Source organism: Alligator mississippiensis, chromosome 6 (assembly GCF_030867095.1).
Source record: "Alligator mississippiensis isolate rAllMis1 chromosome 6, rAllMis1, whole genome shotgun sequence".
NCBI classification, from domain to species: Eukaryota; Metazoa; Chordata; order Crocodylia; family Alligatoridae; genus Alligator; species Alligator mississippiensis.
In genome coordinates, this window is record NC_081829.1 from 14,957,043 (window position 1) to 14,971,630 (window position 14,588).

A 14,588-nucleotide genomic window follows, 5' to 3' on the forward strand; every position below is an offset into this window, starting at 1 on the left:
AACTCATGTCACTTGTGTGTGTTAAGGGGTGTAGGTTGTAGCTATGTTGGTCTAAGGACATAGCCCAGACAAGGCTCTTAAGGTCAATCTGATATATTTTATTAGACCAGTGGAATAGTTGGAGAAATTCTTTGCTGCATGCTTTTGGGTTTAAAAACCCTTCATCAGGATGAGGAAGCATCTAGTTGGTATGTGTGCTCTTCCTGGATGGAAGGAATAGTAAAGAAGCCAGAGGCTGGCATGTAATACAGGCAAGGAAGCCAGTCAGTAAAACTGGAAATGGAGGCGTCAGGGGGTGAGAGACAGGCTGGGGTCAGGGGGAATGGGGATGTAGCAAGTAAAAGTGGAGAGGTACCTGGGGAGTCAGATGTCTGACAGGTTGTAGTGTGTCATAAATCCAATGTCTATATTGATTCCATGAGTTTCTTTATCTAGGAGGTTGATGAAGTGAAGTTCATAGGCCCATCTGTGAAAAGTGGTTTGTAAATTCAAACAAGCACCAAACCTCTCTAACCTCATTACCAGAAGCAAACTTCCTATGGCCCAAAACACACCAATGGATCCAGACCATGCCCTGACAAGACATGCAAAAGCTGCCAACATATCTCCAGTACCCCCAGAAACTGTGCACCGGAATCTATCAAAGGCAAGAATACCCAACTACCTGTGGGGGCACATTTCTCACAAAAAAATCACTCTGTCTCCAGTACTCAGTCCTGATACTCAAAGGGAATTTACAAACCACTTTTCACCGATGGGCCTACGAACTTCACTTCATCAACCTCCAACATACAGAAACTCATGGATTCAATATAGCCATTGGATTTATGACACACTACAACCTGCCTAACATCTGACTCCCCAGGTAGTTCTCCACTTTTACCTGCACTGCTACATCCCCCCCCCCAGCATGTCTCTCACCCCCTGACATCTCCATCTCCATCTCCTTTTTCACTGACTGGCTTTCTTGCCTGCATTGCATGCCAGCCTCTTGTTTCTTTATTATTCCTTCCATCCAGGAAGAGCATAATAAAGCAAAACTATATGCTTCCTCAGGCTGATGAAGGGTTTTAAACCTGAAAGCCCATGCGTTGCAGATGGGATCCCAGGTAGCTAATCTGAGCTCACCTGGAGCCTCACAACTTTACTGCAACCAGCAAGCCTCAGGCCTCTCAAAGATCTTAGGGGTCTGAGCTTTCCCCAGCCAGGACTGTGTGTGGATGTGGTGGCTGGAGGTTATAAGGCACTTCTTATGCACCTTTCACCAGGTGAATCTTCAGTCCTGGCATTTTCTGGGGCTGTCGCACTGCCGGCAGTCACACCAGGCCTTCTGAACCTGGCAGGGTCCAATTTTAGTGGTCATGCCCAGGACCTAGGGCCTTCTCCTTCCCCACATCCCCAGCCCATACCTCCAAGTTCATCCTGGCACGGGAGCTCAGCAGGGACATGTTCTTCCCCTGCTGGCTAGTGATGAAGTGAGTGCTGCCTCCAGCTCTGAGAGCAGATGGAGTGAGGAGGGTCTGCAGGTGGAGTGTGGAGAACCCTAGCAGTGGGAGGTTCACCTTGAGGAACATCAGATGCTCTACCAAACCAGGATCCTAGGAGGTGAGGTGGGGTGTCACAACATCCCCAGCAATACTGAACACCCTCTCACTTGGAACACTAGTCAGTGGACAGGGCAGGTGTTCCTGGGCAACCGTGGCTAGATCCTGCCACATGTGGCTGCGTGTTGCCCAATAGGCCAAGGGGTTGCTGTCCAGCAGTTCCACATCCTTGGCTAGATAGGTAGCTACTGAAGCCTCAGCACTGCCTGCCTGAGGCTGGGGTCTGGTGCGTCTGGACCCCAAAATCGAAGCCATGCCCTTGGCCCACACTAGCAGTGGCTGGTGTAGAGAAGACTAGCTGGTGCTGGGAGTACTGTCATGGGAAAGTGGATCCCCTTCTTCCATGTCCCCTCGCCTCTGCCCTTCTACCTCCCTGACTGTTCACCAGCACTTCCATCCAGTGATTGAGGGTTTTTGTGCTGCATATACTCCCCTGCACCCTCGGGTTGCACATGCCTGCCAGCACTTGGACCATATTGGACTGCAAGGGATCCAGACATTATTTTTATGCCCTCCTTCAGCCACTTCGCCAGTGCCTGCTCCTCTGGTGAAAGCAGCTTGCCCCAGCCAGGAACATTGATCCCCTGTAACATCTCCATTTGGTTCTCAAGCTGCTTGACTATGGCTGGTCTCAAGCTGCTTGATTTGACTTCACCTGGCTAAGGAGGGCATTGCCAGTGCTGAGGGTCTCAGTGGCCTCAAGGAAGAGCTTGAGAATCACCAACATCTGGGAAATGGTATCCAATTTTTCTTTAAGGGGGTTGCTGTTCCCAATCTCCCTGACCAAGGCCATCTCATGGATGGCCTTCTGTTGCACCACCAGCCTTTCCAGCATCTGTTATGTGGAGTTCTACCAAGTCTTCACATCCTGCATGATTTTGTGATGTGGGATGCTGACCTCTGCCTGTTTGTCCTGCAACATCTTGCCCCTCTTGATGCTCCAGTGGAAGTAGCCTGCCATCTTCCTGCATTTTGAAATAACCTGGGTAGTAGTGACAGCACCATCACCAGCAGCCCTGTCCCCCTCCAAGGTGTCCCTGACTATGAGATGCAGTTTGTGTGCCACACAGTGGATGCCAACAAAGTTGGCATCATGGACCACTTCAACCATATTGGCCCTGTTGTTGGTGGCCATGAACCCTGCGAGTGAGCTCTCTCTGCCCAACAAGACACCCCTGCACCATGCCCTTCGTGGTCACCATGGTCTTCCTTACTGTGTGGGACTTATTTATCATCTCCACTTGAAGGAGAGCCCACTGACGGCTTGACAGATCACACCAGTGCCCTGTGAGGGAGAGGTAGGCATGATCTCCACCCCGGCTGCTCCAGATGTCCAAGGTGAAGTACAAGGCTACCTGCACCCCTGCCTTGTGCAGCTCCTCCCTCAAGTACTCCCTTCATGCCTCATATAGGGAGGGCACCACCATCCTGCTAAAGGTGGTGCATGCAGGCACTTGGTAGGATGGGGCCATGAGTGCTATGAACCACCTGAACCCTGGCCACTCAACTAAGGAGAAGGGCTGGCCATCTAGAGCAAGCATCTCCCCAATGCTCTGGGTGACCTCACTTGCCTTGCAATGCACCCTGCTTTGTCTTCAGCTTTCCCCCACCAGTCCAGGGTGTCCTGCCTCTGCTTTGTGGGGATGGGGGTTTTGGAGCAAGAAGGGGACTTTTCTTTGGGCATAATCCCACTGGTACCACACTGAAGAGGAGCAAGGGCAAGAGTGTGCTGCCTCCTGAGATGCAGCAGCACCGCCGTGGTGGTGAAGTGTTTCACCTCCTTTCCCTGGCTGATCTGCCTTCGACAGTGCTGGCAGATAGCATACTTGGGATCATCTGCCACCTCAAAATGACCCCACACTACACTACCCACCCACCCCGCTTCTGGGTTGAGGGTGTGGATCCTGCCTTATCCCCCTCCTCAGCAAGCTGAGGCACAACAACAGGAGAAGCAACTCAGCTGAGCCACTTGCCTCCACAACCTCAACCTCCTCTGAGGTGCTATCTGGAGAAGGAGACCTGGATCTAGGGGAACTTTGAGGGGTGTGGAGAACAAACTCAGACTCCCTCTTGTTCCCCAGAGTTTCTTTTGCTAGGGCACTCAGGTCTTCTGCTTCCATATCCAGCTCCTCCTCTGGCACTGGGAGGCTTACACTTGGAGATGAAATTGGGGTGGAGGAGACTGTAATTCTGGTGCTAGTGGCTATTTCTGGTGTTAGGTGAGGTGGTTCAGGGGCAGGTACTGCTCCCACCTCCTTGCTCCCACTGGTAGCAGAAGACTCATGGCTGCCAGGAAAGAGGGTGCGTCTATGTTTGGATGGGGGAAGGGGAACTTGCAGCTCTCTCCCTAGGTCCTCTAGCCCCTTTCCCTCCTCTGCCAGAAGACTTGGCACCTGCCTTTCCAGCATGCTTCATATTAATCTTTTCTGTGCTGGAAAATGTATCTGTGTGTGTGTGTGTGTGTGTGTGCGCGCGCGTGCATGTGCGTGTGTGCAGCTGTAATATCTCTTCTTTTCTCTGTGCGTGTAACTAACTAATATCTCTTCTGTGATTATTGTATGTCTGACTAGTACTGTCTTTTCCTCTCTGTTGTGTTTGCTGTATATGTGTGTGTAATTAATAATATTAATATATCTTCTTTTCTGTCTACTGTATGTGCGTGTGTAATGTATGTGCTTTCCTGCACAGTGATGAATCACACTGCCAGGGAAAATACAGCTGTCTTTTAAAGTGTGTGGGGAAAAAATAACAAGAACAAATAAGAGGTTTTGGGGAGAAGAATAAATTGAAATAAATGGATTGGATAGAGGGGTAGATGGATTCTAGGCAAGGGTACTTAGTAAGTTGTATCCAATCCTTTCCAAGAACAGAAACTAGCAGGAGACTGACTAGGAAAACAAGACAGTCCAGTAGTACCTTTCAGACACTGTTTCTCAGTCAGAAACAGCTCACAAAAGGGACTGAAAGGCTGCAGACAGAGGCTTATATGCTGTTTCTATGTCTCACCCCCAGAGCACTGTAACTGGAAGGGGTCTCAGGGAAAGATCATAGTCACTGGCCAGCTACAAATGTCAGTCTTTCCCACCTTGCTCCCTCTCCTTCTCCCTCTTCTCAATTTCTGTTCCCCTGAAAGACGGCCTTCCAAATCTCTGAATCTTTTCCAATTTTTTTCTGAATCAATTCAGAGGCTCTGAACTGAGAGAGATAGAGGTGCAGTGGAGTAGTTACACCCTACTTTGGCTGTGCTTCCTGAGCTCAGTGGCATGTTAGTGCAGATGCTGCTAGAGCTCCTCATGTGCTGTGAGCTCTGAGCTCAACACCTGGATGGTACAGGGTCTATCCAGAGCCCCTGCTTCCACACAGCTCCATAGCCCAGGGGGTGAACACTGCTACTGTTCACCCTTCCCCTTTCTTCCTCTTTCCCTCTCCCTCCCGTTGTTGAATTCAGGAGCACAGGGAGAGAGAGGATGAGTGGCAGTGGCACTCAAGCCCTGGGCTCCAGAGCTGCATGAAAGCAGGGGCTGAGCACTGCAGCTCATCTCTTCTTTATTGCCACTACTAAATTTGTGGGGGATGGGAAGAGGGGAAGCAAGGAAGTGTCAGAGCTGATTTGGATCAGTGCCTCGACACAGTGGAACTTTCCAGCACAAGGCACGGCAAGGCAGGGGAATTCTCAGCATGGTGAAGAGTTCCAGTGGGGATAGAGTTCCCGGCAAGGAAATGCAGATTTGCATAATGTGATTGGCTGATGTTAAATTCTTCCCACGTGGTGGCTGGCAATTGGATCGCTAGCCGTATAAAAGGTTAGGGGCGTTTCTGCCCTAGTTGGAGAACTCCGCGATTCCCCCTGGAGTGGAACTCCGGCAGCTTGATCACCTGCCAATGACTCCCTGTCGACGAAGCCTTGCAACATATCCTCCGTGTTGCATGTCTGAGTTAGACCCGAGCTACCCGGTCTACAAGAGCTCCTCGATTAGCGATTAGAGATTAGAATTGTTGCAAATATGATTGCCTGCGCTGTGTACGACTCCACAGTGTAAGTAATTCCATCTCTGTTTTTCCAATTGATACGTGTCTCGTCTGTGCCTAATTCTGCTCCGGCGTAGAAAGTACCCATCTGCCCGCCACGGGATCGCAGCCGCAACCCCAGCTAGCACTCCCGAGGGCTCCTGATCCTCCATTCTCCCTCGGCCCCCACAGGAAGGTGAATGGCGTCACCTCTAATCCCTTGGGATCTGAAGCCATGAAAAGTAGGATGTCTGGCCATATCCCACATGAACCAGCTGGTCAGCTTAAAGTTCATGAGCTTTCTTCAGTGTATGTTTGCCACACAGTCAAAGGGGGTGTGCCCACACCCCTCTTGCCACAATCCTGGATCTGTCCTTGGAAGAGGGCTGGGACATCTGTTGTGTTGGCAGTAACAGAACTGCACCAAAGGCAGGTCTAAGTCCAAGTGACCTTTCACTGATGTTGATGTGGACATTAAATGAATGATCACTAATGTCTGAGAACATGTCAAGACTTGCTCTAGAACTGAACGTGAGTTCAAGGAAACATTTTTACCTTGAGTGCTTAGAACAAAAATAGATGCAGAGAGGTCTAATGATCACAAAAAGATCAGTGGTTAATTGTTAAAACTGGGATGTGCTGGTGTGGTCTACTCCCCTTTGATAAAGCACAGTGGAGCTGCTCCTGAACGGTAAGTTTCCTGGAGAGGGCCAGGACAAAAAAAAGTGATCCCCACCCCCTGCAGTTTTCATCCCCATTCTGCTTTTCATGAGAATTGTTCAGGCTACTTTAATATCCTCTGTCCATGCTTCTGTAGGTTTCTGGAAGAGAAGTTGATGGTGTGAAGCCAAAGCTTCCCATCTGAAACCATTAGGTTCCACAGTTGTCAATGTTTGCAGCTTTACATATTGAAGTAAGGGGAATATTGGCTGCTCAACAGGCAGGTTTTATGAAGGCTTTCAAGCTGGGGAATCTTGGCAGCCTTTCCTCTGCTATAGCTAGTGTTTTTTTATTACTGTAATGGAAAAGGTTCTTCTCTCAGATGTCTTTTTAATGTCTCTTGTCTCATCCTACCATGAAGCCGCAGAAAGGACAGATGGAAAACACCTCTGAGGTCATCAGACCCATGTCCTGCCAAAAATGAATCCTTAGTCAGTGAAAGCAGGCAGGCCTATTACATTCCTACTGCATTTCATAGATCTTTCTTGCCATACAGTGGCCAGGAGCCCTGCCCTTGGAGTCAAAGGAACACAGGAAGTACCGTGAAAGTAGGCACATCTTTTCCCTTCATCTTACTCCAGTTTTGCAGCTGGTTAAGACCTCCTGGGAGCATTGCAGTAATTCCCTTTCCTATTTATTTATTTGAGACTTTCTAAATGCATTACAAAAACAAATGCAACAACCTATTCAATGTACTTCTCCAGCTGAAGTGGGTAAATATTATCAGCCCCCCTTTATAGATGGGGAAATTGAGACACAGAGACATAAATAAACAAGTCAGGGACTGATCTGGGAATAGAACCCAGGACCTTGACCCTCAGCACTTTCTGAATTAGCAAACAGGAGGAACAGAAAAAGATGTGTAGAGCAGTCCGAGCTCACTTAACCACTTCATGATTTCACTTGCAGACAGAAGTGAATTGTGCATTTTACAAGGGGGGCTGGGGTGTTAGCAGCAAGTGGCACTTCAGGGGAGGCTGCACCCCCTCCCCATCACACCCAGATGGGCAGACCATGCTATGGGAGTAGCAGTTTTCTTACTAAATCAGGTATAATTCCTTCCCCCTATTTCCCCTTCCTGCTCAGAGGCACATCCCTTCCTCTCCCCTTACCACCCCTCCCTACCTACTGCTGTTGCTGTCCCCAGTGTCCTGGAGGTGAAGGGACTACTCCAGTCAACTTGTGTGGGGCTTGTGTTCAGCCTGGAACAGTGGCAGCAGTGGTGAGCAGGTGGGTTCCTCCTCGCTTGGCTGCACCTGTGCTGGCAGGGAACACCCAGGGGGACCAGGGAGGAAGGAGGAACTTGCCTGCCCACCACCACCAATGCTGCTGCTGTCCCAGGCTGAGCCCAACCTCCATGCAGCCCAGCTGGAGTGGGACAGGAGCTCTCATCACCTTTGAACCAGTGGGAACAGTAGCATTGTCAGTCTGAAGAGGGAGGGATAGGAGGGGACAGAAAGGGAAGGGAGTGAATGGGCCTCTGAGCATAGTATAGAAGGGAGGGTATTCTTACCTTCTTTGGGGTCTTAAAAAAGCCCCTGGCAGCTGCTCCTGCTACATGGCAGCTGCACCCCCTCTGGATCACCCCTTTTGTCAGGCAGCATTTTAACAAGTTAAGAGCCTAGAAAGGAGAGCCTTTTTTATGGGAGATTTAATGACATAAGACTAATAAAGAACACAAGGGCAGTTCATGCTTCCAGGTGGGGGAATCTACTGCTTTGCCTTTCTTTCAGCTCCCACTTCCTGAAACTGGAGTGCTTCATTCCTCCTGCTCTGCTCCTGCCATTGCAGGGAGAGATGCCTCTGGCCTGTGAAAGCTATCTCAGCCCTAGACTATGGGTGCATCTACATGTGTTATTCATGTCAAAAGCTGCCCACATAAACTCACTGGGGAAGGTACTGTCTTTTGTGCCTTGCATAGCACTTTGTGAACATCAAACTAATAGCAATAAGAATGCTTTTGAATCCAATTTCTCTGTTCCACACTCTTTCCCTATACATGGAATATCTGTATTCACTTTGAATCTCAGAGAATGTCTTGTGTAATGTTGTCTAGGAATTTTTGGATTATTATTAAAAAGAAGTGGATCATTAGGGATATGTATTCCTTTCGTGGCCAGAGGGAGTATTTAATGTAGCATATGATGGAGAGTGGCATGGAAGAGCCTCAGTTGGCCAGAGTCTAGTCCACCTGCTAGGCACGTAAGTGGATTTAGGTTCCTAAGTGTGATCCTGTTCTACCCTGCTCAAGTTCCTCAAAAGCTTAATACAAAAAAAAAAAAAAAAAAAAAAAAGTGTGTGGGGGGGTTCCTCCTCCTCTTTTTTTGTGACTAAATGTAAAGGGTCAGATGATGGTGTGTTACAAAAGTAAATGCATAAATAGATTTTCAGGGAACTGAGCAGGACATACAATTGCAGTTGAGCATCTAAGTCTGTTTATTCCTTGGCTTGCCTATGTCTATACCAACCATGAACTTGTTCCAATACAAGATATCACCCACAGAGATTCTTGTCTCTTGCAAAAGTCTACTTCGGGCCTTGTTACATGGTCATTTTAGGCAGATTCTGCATTTAGTTGCATTTTCACACTTTTTAAGTGGCTTAAAGCACTCATTATTCGTTCATTCCACCACTCCAGGGTAGGATTATCTCTAGTCTGCCTAATTTTACTCCTGTTCCATAAAGGTGTGGCCACTCTCCACAGCTATTCCACCCAAATTGAAGCCCTCCAATATTCCAGGATGCAGTGGCCCCTCCTGAGTCAGGGTGGGGTTACTGGGGTGCAGCAGGTTTGGGCACGGCACCTCGGCTTTCTTGCTCCCAATGGGCAGATCCAGCACCACAGTACTGGAGCACCTAGTGGCCACAGTGCCTCCCAGACTGACTCGCTGCTTCAAATGCCCAGCCAGACACGGGCCTTAGTGTCTGTGGGGGACAGCAGGCTGGTGCTCACCCCTCCTGCTGGCCCACAGTTGAACCTGCACCCAGCCCTGTGCTCCACTACAGCATGCCCCCTATTTGGTGCCTCTGCCCCCAAGACCTGGACCTGGACCTGGTGCTGGGTAGCTGGAGCAGGACAGAGCTCAGCAGCTGCAAGGTGGTAGCTTGAGATCAATTCCTGCTGGCCCCATGCTGCGCTGGGCTTTGCAGAGTCCCACTGCCAGGTCCCCCAGCCTGGCTCATGTAGTGGCTGTGGTTGGCAAGCACCTGAAGCCCCTGAGCTCCCCCTACTACCCCAGGGTAGGGGTACAGAGACAGGACTTCCTGCCCCACTGGGCTTAGGAGGCAGCTGTGGGTGGTGCAGCCTCTGTGCCTGCTCTGTGCAGCCCAAGGCCAGATGGGCAGTGCCATGCCCCACACTCCATGCTCAGAGCCACCCAACTGCTACAGGAGGTTCAGGGGCTTCAAGTGCCTGCCAACCATGCCCACTGCCAGGTGAGCTAGTTCAGGGGAGCTGACCCCCAGACACTGCACAGCCTGGCAGAGCCTGGGGTCAGTGGGAACCAACCTCGAGCTGCTACGCCGCAGGTGTGTCCTGGAGGTCTGATACTTTTTATCTCTGGAGCTCACCACCCCCACCCACCCCACTGCTGGCTGGTCTTCTAGGCAATCTGGCTCTGCCTGACCTCCAAGGGGCCCAGTTCTTTCCAGACCTCAGGTGGTGCCCAGCTGGCTGGCAGCCCAGGCAGGGCTGGTGTGGGGGAAACAGGTTCCAGAGAAAAAAAGGATCAAGACCTTCAGAACTCAAGCAGTGAGCTGATCCTTCCCCTAGCTCCTAATCCTGCTCTAGTGGCAAGTCACAGCTGTGCAGGTGAAGGACAGTCAGAGATGGTTTTTTGCCCTAAGGTATGACTACTTCACTAAGCCAAACAACACTAAGCTGATTAACATTTGTTCCACTTACAGCATAAGGAGTAACAAGGCCCTTACACACCAAGTAGGTGGAATAGAATCAGGACTCATCTTTTTAAACTTAACTTCTAAGGTGCCACCCTGCCCTGTTTTCTGTGCTACTATTTGTTGACCTTAAATGGCATTTGCTGTCAGCCAATTGCAGTCAGTTAGACCTTATAGTCCTTCAAGTGTTCTGGCTTTCAAAGCAATTTCTATCTTTCAGTCTGCTTTAGCACTGTTAGCACTTGCTTCTACCCTACTGCTGCTTTCACTCCCTTGAGCCTTTGTATTGCTCAATTGCTTATTTAGGAGTTGTCACCACTTGGTATCATGGTCACAAACTGATTCCTCCTTGACATCTCTTTCTTCTATAACTACAAACTAGGTACCTGGGAATCCCTCTAGTGTCTGGTTCTGTTTCAAGTACAATACCTCAGCTGCCCATAAACAGTCATAGTCATTGGTATCTGAAAATTTGTGGCAAAGGTTGTCACTCAGTATGCCAGAATGTGCTCTTGACACCACAAATAATGTGCCCTGGATAAAATGTCCTCAGTTGTTGGTAATAGACTGTGACTTTTTTTCAGTGCTCTAAGTGGGTTTGAATCAACGCAGATCCCCATTTTAAGTGGAAAGACATACAGCATTAGTAGGCTGCTGATCCTCTTGGTACAATGCTGCTTTGCAGTCTTTTCAATTGCTTCTTCCACCAGGGAGTTTGCATTTTTGTAGTCTCACAGGCTGCACAAACAGGTCTATTCCTACCTTAGAATGATCTCTTTTAAAGTTATGAAAGGATTATAGGGTAAATTGCTTGTCATCAAATCCAGTCCCTTGCTATTGCAGGCAATGCCTCATATAATCCCCTTCATACATTTCTCCAGCTTCATCTTGAATATACTTAGGTTTTCAAGGACCTACTTCTCTCTCTGTGAGGCTGTTAAACAATTTCACTGGTGTAATAGTTAAGAACTTTCTTTTAATTTCCAGACCAAATTTATTCATGGTCAGTTTATACTTGCTTATTCTTGTGCCAACATTGTCCTTTAGCTCAAAGGAGATCTTCTCCTTTCCTGTCCTTATCTCCCTGCTGCATTTAATCATGTCTCCTCTCAGCCTTCATTTTTCTCAACAAAACAAGTCATGCCTTTCTAGTCTTCTCCCCTATGATAGATCCTCCATTCTCCTGATCATTCTCATAGCCCTTCTCTGCACCAGATTCATTTTGAATTCACCTTTCTTAAATATGGTGACTACTACTGTGCATAGGATTCCAAAGGAAATCTCACCAATATCTTGTACAAAAATACCAGTACTTTCCTACGGCTACTGGAAATACCTTACATGATACATCCTAGGATTGTGTGCAACTTTCATAGACACACCATAAAGGCGGTTCATAGTCAGTCAGTAATGAACTAATAAACCAAGGCCCTACTCCTTACCTGTTTCCAGTTGCTAACTGGCTAATTTATAGCTCAAGCTTTTGTTCTTAATCCCCAAATGCATGGTGTTGCAATTTATACTATTGAATTTCACCTCATTTCTATTACGTCTGTCCTCAAGGCTATCCAGTTCTTCCTGTATGATATCCAAATCCTCTTCTGTTTTGATGGTGTTTCCCAGTGTTGTGCTATCAGCAAATTTTGGCATACTCCTGTTTTTTAATGTCAAAGACATTCATATTTTACAGGATAATCACAATACTGATCCGCACTAATAACCTTCCTCCAGCCTAATAATTCACTGCACCACTCATCATCTCTCCTTTAGTGAGTTTCTTATCCAGTTTAAAACTTTGCCACTAATTCCCATCTTCCTCAGCTTTACTAATAATTCCTCGGGAATCCTGGAAGCTAGGGGGCACGTGCAATGTGGTTAAACGTGTCTGTTGAGGATACAGCAGGGGAAAAAGAGACATTTACTGGGAGCTGGCAGGAGGTAGTTGGGGCTAATTAAGCAAGGACACTTGAAGTGCTAGTGTGGGAAGAGAAAAGCCCATGGAGTTGAGAAGGATGAGACTAGGGCTTCTTGATACAGCCCTAGGGTTGAAAAGTCTGAAGAATGGAGACTGAGATCTAAAATTAATGGGACTAGGATGAGGAACCAGGGGTGGAAAAGAGAGGGGAGGGACAAGTTGAAGTGGATGAGGTAGAGGGAAATAATTTTTGAAGAAAAAGATTTTATGCCTACTAGAAGATACTCTTCTTTAGACACTGGAACAAAACTGAAGAGTCCTGTCTCATAACTCCTAAATTGTAGAAAATATTTGTGAAATTTACTGGAAAAATTCCTTTCCTCTCTTGCGTTGGCATGCATAGAGGATGATAACCTAAAACTGCCACCAGTTATACAGCTAGCTCTTGTAGCAGAATGATGTGCCACGAATCTAACAGTTCCAACCTGATGATGAACGGTGTGTGCATGTGTTGCATGTGCTTGTGTGTTTATGATGCTACATAATGGAGTGGGTTTGTTTTTTTTTTCATTTTTCTCTTTTAAAACCTAAAATATTACACAAGTATGTAGAGATTTTGAAAGAACATTATAAAGAATGCAAAGCCAGGCAGAAAATGCCATCACTAAGGCCACTTTGTGTGTGCACATTACAGTGCTGGCTTTATGTATGTGACCACAAATTATCTTGTTCCACAGGACATCCTCCTCATTCAGTGCAGAGAATGCACTGGTTCTGAGCATGACTCAAGGCTGTGAAGTGAATAACATTGATTCCTGCTTCATGTGCTGTAACCTTGGGAAGATGCATAGAGGTTTGCAAGAAAGGAAAGGACAGCCTCATCTATGAGGCAATTATATCTCCCCTATAGAACTGAATGCCACAGGGTTCCTAAGCAATGCTGTGATCGAGGTCATGCATATTTATACCTTTGCTCAGTTATCAGGCTAGCTGGATTAAAAGCCAGATATGAAAAACCTCAGAAAACATTGGCATTTCGGGTGGAATAAAAGCTGGACAAATACTGAAAATGAATCCCTTCATTTCCATGGCAACTGCATATTTCTTTTGCAGTAGAGGGCAGGGAACACAAAGCTGTGGGGTACCAGTGTGTGTGAAAACAGGCGATGGGTTGGTACAAGCACAGCTCAATGCTAATGGTTATCCTCCACATTATGGTAAGTTCTCTGTGTTCCCAGGCCACCCCTTTAAAGCATGCAGGGTGAAATAGGGCTGAGTGTGCACAAAGAATAGATGGGCATGAAAAGTCAGAGTTGAGTAGGATTCGCATCATGCCAATGAATTTCTAAGTTACACACACTGGATTCTTGGGCCTCATTCCTACTGCTAACCTCCTATACCTTAATAACTTCATTGCTATACTGTCATCAGGGCAGGATGAGTCTCCTGGTCACACACACAGCTACGTGCTATGTGCTATACATGGTTCAGCCCAATGGTTATGAAATTTAATACAAAGATAATTCTATCCCTGTTCTGGCCATGTAAGGGCTGATCATGTGGGATGCTGGAAGACTCCTGAGAGAAATACTGTGCACCCTGAGCTTTCACTGGTCTAGATAGAAGCAATGGGTATATGCACCTTAGACCGCATGGGTTGGCAACCTTTTGCTGCTGCAAGCCACTTCTTGCAACCTGGCCTGTGCTGCAGGCTGTGTAAGCTTATTGATATTGATCTAGGCAATAGAGTATAAAAATCTGGGTTTACTTTGGAGACTTAGCTCTGCAGCCTTAAGCTACAGTTCATGCTCAAATGAACCAAGATGAACCAAGAGAAGGGCTCTTGTAAAAATTAATTTAAAACCTAGGTTAGACATTCTTCTCTCTAATAGACTGGACACTTGTTTTTTTAAGACTTCAGGACTTAGAGAAATTAATTTTAAATTCCCCCCAAAAGTTAATAAGATTATTTCTTTAAAAGAATGCACATATTATGATTTTTAATCATTTGCTTGATATGCCTACCTGTGCTGTTTAATCATTTATATCTTATCTGTATCTCATTATTAAATTTACTATTAAAATTTGCCTACACTTTTATGTTTCTGAGTTGTTAATGTTGATGGGAAGGTTCTTCAAACCTTTCTTTGTTCTCAGAATACCTCTGGGGGTCAACATGCCTACCCATTTACACAATTTGATTGCGACATGACTGACTTCTTATCCAACAGAAAACCTAGAGACACTGGTTGCTGTTGGCCTTGATGCCTAGAAACCATGGTAAGGGGCCCTCTGGAAATGCTAAGACAGACTGAAAGGGCAGAAGAAAACAGTTAACAGGCTCTGACTCTGACTCTTCCTTATAGCACCCGCTCCCTCATATACCCCACTCTCTCCATATACCCGCCCCTGTCACATGGACAGCCTCACACCTTCATATGCAT